The sequence below is a fragment of the Callospermophilus lateralis genome, unplaced genomic scaffold, assembly GCF_048772815.1.
Source record: "Callospermophilus lateralis isolate mCalLat2 unplaced genomic scaffold, mCalLat2.hap1 Scaffold_286, whole genome shotgun sequence".
NCBI classification, from domain to species: domain Eukaryota; kingdom Metazoa; phylum Chordata; class Mammalia; order Rodentia; family Sciuridae; genus Callospermophilus; species Callospermophilus lateralis.
The window spans coordinates 1,638,113-1,644,287 of record NW_027513546.1 but is presented as its reverse complement, the minus strand read 5'-3'; the positions used below and the strand labels follow the sequence as shown (position 1 = coordinate 1,644,287).

Sequence of the window (6,175 nt, the reverse complement as noted above, 5' to 3'; positions counted from 1 at the left end):
CAGGTAGGATTTATCCCTGGGATGCAAGGTTGGTTCAATATACGGAAATCAATAAATGTTATTCACCACATCAATAGGCTTAAAAATAAGAACCATATGATCATCTCGATAGATGCGGAAAAAGCATTCAACAAAGTACAGCATCCCTTTATGTTCAAAACTCTAGAAAAACTAGGGATAACAGGAACATACCTCAATATTGTAAAAGCAATCTATGCTAAGCCTCAGGCTAGCATCATTCTGAATGGAGAAAAACTGAAGGCATTCCCTCTAAAATCTGGAACAAGACAGGGATGCCCTCTCTCACCACTTCTGTTCAACATAGTTCTCAAATCACTGGCCAGAGTAATTAGACAGACGAAAGAAATTAAAGGCATAAAAATAGGAAAAGAAGAACTCAAATTATCACTATTTGCAGATGACATGATTCTATACCTAGCAGACCCAAAAGGGTCTACAAAGAAACTATTAGAGCTAATAAATGAATTCAGCAAAGTGGCAGGCTATAAAATCAACACGCATAAATCAAAGGCATTCCTGCATATCAGCGACAAATCCACTGAAATGGATATGAGGACAACCACCCCATTCACAATATCCTCAAAAAAAATAAAACACTTGGGAATCAAGCTAACAAAAGAGGTGAAAGACTTATACAATGAAAACTACAGAACCCTAAAGAGAGAAATAGAAGAAGATCTTAGAAGATGAAAAAATATACCCTGTTCATGGATAGGTAGAAGTAACATCATCAAAATGGCGATATTACCAAAAGTTCTCTATAGGTTTAATGCAATGCCAATCAAAATCCCAACGGCATTTCTTGTAGAAATAGAGAAAGCAATCATGAAATTCATATGGAAAAATAAAAGACCCAGAATAGCAAAAACAATGCTAAGCAGGAAGTTTGAATCAGGCGGTATAGCTATACCAGACTTCAAACTATACTACAGAGCAATAGTAACAAAAACAGCATGGTACTGGTACCAAAACAGGCAGGTAGACCAATGGTACAGAATAGAGGACACAGAAACCAACCCACAAAACTACAACTATCTTCTATTCGATAAAGGGGCTAAAAGCATGCAATGGAAGAAGGATAGCATCTTCAACAAATGGTGTTGGGAAAACTGGAAATCCATTTGCAACAAAATGAAACTGAATCCCTTTCTCTCGCCATGCACAAAAGTTAACTCAAAGTGGATCAAGGAACTTGATATCAAATCAGAGACATGGCGTCTGATAGAAGAAAAAGTTGGCTATGATCTACATACTGTGGGGTCGGGCTCCAAATTTCTCAATAGGACACCCATAGCACAACAGTTATAACTAGAATCAACAAATGGGACTTACTCAAACTAAAAAGTTTTTTCTCAGCAAAAGAAACAATAAGAGAGGTAAATAGGGAGCCTACATCCTGGGAACAAATCTTTACTCCTCACGCTTCAGACAGAACCCTAATATCCAGAATATACAAAGAACTAAAAAATATTAGACAATGAGATAACGAATAACCCAATCAACAAATGGGCCAAGGACCTGAACAGAAATTTCTCAGAAAAGGACATACAATCAATCAACAAGTATATGAAAAAATGCTCACCATCTCTAGCGGTCAGAGAAATGCAAATCAAAACCACCATAAGATACCATCTCACTCCAGTAAGATTGGCAGCCATTAGGAAGTCAAACAGCAACAAGTGCTGGCGAGGATGTGGGGAAAAGGGTACTATTGTACATTGCTGGTGGGACTGCAAATTGGTGCGGCCAATTTGGAAAGCAGTATGGAGATTTCTTGGAAAGCTTGGAATGGAACCACCATTTGATCCAGCTATTCCCCTACTCGGTCTATTTCCTAAAGACCTAAAAAGAGCACACTATAGGGACACTGCTACATCCATGTTCATAGCAGCACAATTCACAATAGCAAGACTGTGGAACCAACCTAGATGCCCTTCAATAGACGAATGGATACAAAAAATGTGGCATTTATACACAATGGAGTATTACTCTGCATTAAGAAATGACAAAATCATAGGATTTGGAGGGAAATGGATGGCATTAGAGCAGATTATGCTAAGTGAAACTAGCCAATCCCTTAAAAACAAATGCTAAATGTCTTCTTTGATATAAGGAGAGTAACTAAGAACAGAGTAGGGACGAAGAGCATGAGAAGAAGATTAACATTAAACAGGGATGAGAGGTGGGAGGGAAAGGGAGAGAGAAGGGAAATTGCATGTAAATGGAAGGAGACCCTCAGGGGTATGCAAAATTACATACAAGAGGAAGTGAGGGGAAAGGAGGAAAAATATAAGGGGGAGAAATGAACTACAGTAGAGGGGGTAGAGAGAGAAGAGGGGAGGGGAGGGGGGAGGGGGGATAGTAGAGGATAGGAAAGGCAGCAGAATACAACAGACACCAGAATGTCAATATGTAAATCAATGGTTGTGCAACTGATGTTATTCTGCAATCTGTATATGGGGTAAAAAATGGGAGCTCATATCCCACTTGAATCAAAGTGTGAAATAGGATATATCAAGAACTATGTAATGTTTTGAACAACCTACAATAAAAATTAATTAAAAAAAATAAATAAAATTAAAAAAAAGAATACTATGTATGTTGGGCATGTGGCACATACCTATAATCACAGTGACTGAAGAGGCCAGGACAGGTTTGAGGCCAACATTAGCAACTTGATGAGACCTTGTATGAAAATAATTATATATATATATATATATATATAATTATTTTGATCACAAGAATAACACATGTTAAGCAGCAAACCAGGGCCAAGGACACCCTTTTTAAAAATATTTATTTATTTTTAGTTTTAGATGAACACAATATCTTATTTTTTTTATGTGGTGCTGAGGATCGAAGCCAGTACCTCGCTATGACACACTGTTTAACAAGGAATGTAAAGAAAACTGACTAGACCATGACTGCCCTCCTGCCCTCCCTGGAGCATGTCTTTTCCATCTCTTTGGAAAGGTTGAGCCTAACCTTTAGAACTATCTGTTAGGCTTTTTGTTCTCACTTTCTATTTGATACCTATGAATTTCTTGTGCTTCTTTAGGCTTATTAGTATGGTGCATTTCCTGTTGGAGAATTATAATAATTTTTTCAGTTTTACAAATTTCTGAACAGATTTTTCTCAAAATTTGAGGTTTGGAAAGACGTGTTAAATTCCCCTAATAGCTAGGAAAAACTTGCATCTTGAGCCACAAGTATAATGGCCCAAAGAAGCAGACATATAAGCATATAGACCATCATGAGCTCTGCTGGATAATACAGCATTTGTAGCAGTATAAATGCAAAATAAATACTGTTTAACTAAGAGAAACATTAGGTTTAACTGCCAGTGTTCTCATAGATCACAAAATAGATTTACTTTCTAAAGAACTCTGAGAAAATATTCATTTGCAATTGTGTATATCAAAATAATTTCCATTTCTTATGAACTGAGGAGTAAGTTACATATCACACAATATGTTTGTGCTTTTTTTTTTTTTTTTTTTTTACATTTTATGCCACAACAGCAAAGATCTGGTCAAGTAGTTTGGTTTCCATTTGTTCATGGAAAATTTGTTTTTCTTCAATTCAATCTATCTTTAATGTCTGACAATTAAATAACCAAGACAACTTATTTTTATTATTCTTTCATTTAAGGTCAGATCCATGAAATATCACAAAAAAGAGGGTACAACGATGGATAAAAATTATCAAGCAAAAAAACTAAATTCCAAGAAGCATCAAGTCAAAAGGGTCAAAGCCCCTATACAGCTTCCTAATACCATGTAAAGGTTATGTCAATAGTGGTTAAAGTGATTGTAAAATATGGTGGATTTAAAGAATAATTAAATCATGCATGTAGAGACTGCTAGGTGTCTCCCCTATTTCCCTAACTTTCATACGGAACTCCTAATTTTTGGTGGATCTTATGGCAAACTGAAATAAAATATATCTGTCATCTGACTTTTAGTCAAAGAGTGGCATATGCCAGAGAACAAAAACTGAACTGCAAAATAACAACTTCTTCCAAGAAACCTCCCACTGAGCAGATGATGTGCATTTTTGCATGTTCTACATGGCTGCAAAATTAACCAACATGATGGCAGGCATTTTATTCTGGACCATGGGGATGAGATCTTTAATGGACATGAGGCAGTAGAAATTGAGAACAGTTTGGTTGATTGCTGAGTTGATTGCCTACGTGTCTTTATTACTGTCAGAGTAATATAAAATTTTAGATTTGAAACCACTATTTCTATGGCACTGGATTGCATATTCAAACACAAAATTCACAGATATGAAGTATGGTAGCAGGAGTCCTCTTCTAAAGTAAGTCTGCACTTTAGAATTGATAAAGTGGAGACAAGTAGAAATATATGGACCACAGAGTGGAGAGCTATTGAGCTTCTGTGGGTTTTGGTGAATGTTCATTTGCTCTACCCTAGAAGATATATCACAGTTAACTTTGTAACATTAAGGAAAATGAAAATTATTTTCAAAATGTGCTTTATGTTGACTTTTTAAGCTTTTCATAACAGTCTTGCAAATAATAGCAAGTTTTATGCCTAGGGTAGATGGAATAAAAGAGAGAAAGTCCACACATCTTTGTAAACAATTCTTTTCATCCTGAAATCTACTGTCAAAATATGTGAAAACTTTCATGGTGGAAATTATGAAACTTCACCTTCATCTCAAATTGCAACCAGGGAGAGAGAGTCTGCCTAGCCACAATCTTAAATGATATGTATTTCTATATAAAGATTATGACCTGGATACCAAATATGACCACTATATCAAAAGGAAAACACATAGAGCACAGAGTCTAGAAGAAGAAAGAGATTACACAAATTTTAAAAATCTTTCTAACACTTACTTTGGCAGCATATATACTAAAATTTGAACTATATAGAAGATTAACATGGTCCCTTCACAAGAATGACACTCAAATTGATGAAGTGTTCCATATTTTTTAATCAGTCCCCCCAAACCAAACATCAAATGTTTACTCTGATATGTGCTAACTCACAATAAGTGTGAGGAGAATAGAAGTTCTGTGGATTAGACAAAGGAGAATCAAAAAAGGCATGGGAATAGAAATAGGAAAGAAATGGAATGAATCTAACATAAGATTGCTAAGTTTATATGTGATTATAACACAGTGACTGTACATCCACAAGACTGGGATCCTTATTAGAATAAGATATATTGCATGTTTGCATAAATATGTCAAAATAGATTGTACTTTCATGTATAACTAAAAAGAAATAAAATGAAAAAATCTGTCTAGATGAAAGCTTTCATTGTATTTATTTACAAATATTACAACAGACTAAAATCATATACAATTTGAATATGCTTTTCAGGAAAAGTTATTGCCAAAAATGTCGTAAATTGGCTTATTTTAAAGCTACCACCAAGCCCAAACTGTAACAATGTGGAATGGGCTATGAAATCTCTACCAATCTCAGAAAAGGCAAACTTTCCAATGTTTATCGGATATATGACCATGGAAAGCTAAGGGTAAGAATCCAACTGTCTCCTCCCCCTGCATGTCAGGGGTCATGATACACAATGGAGAAAGAATGTCATCCTAGAGAGAAGAATCAAGAACTTAGAGAGTGGACTAGAAAGAAAACTTGCTCTACTATCAGAGTTATTTTCTTTATTTTTCATATTTAACATTGTTTACTATTTGTAATTATTATAAGCTAAACCATTTCCTATGTTTTTACTCTTAATGAAATATCTAGTATTAGGTCATAATTATATGGAAAAAATGTAGTACGAGTATCTAGTGTTTTATTTTGTAGGTTTTAAAAAGTGTATGGGGGCTGGGGATGTGGCTCAAGAGGTAGCACGCTCGCCTGGCATGCGTGCGGCCTGGGTTCGATCCTCAGCACCACATACAAAACAAAGATGTTGTGTCCACCGATAGCTAAAAAATAAATATTAAAATTCTCTCTCTCTCCCTCACTCCCTCTCTCTCTAAAAAAAAAGTGTATGGACTTTGGACTCTTATTTGGTCTGGTAAAGAGAATTGTATGTAACAATTCTCAAACCTACAAATAAATATTAGTAACAATGGTAACATTAGGAATTCCTCACTTGGGGCTGTGGTGAATAAGATACACACAGAAAGAGGGAAGCCCATGAATATACT

At 35.5% G+C, this 6,175-nt stretch overlaps 1 pseudogene; it reads left to right on the top strand.

Moving 5' to 3' along the window:
- Positions 1-4,884: 4,884 nt before the first annotated feature.
- LOC143386211 (U6 spliceosomal RNA) lies at positions 4,885-4,985 on the top strand (annotated as a pseudogene).
- Positions 4,986-6,175: the final 1,190 nt, after the last annotated feature.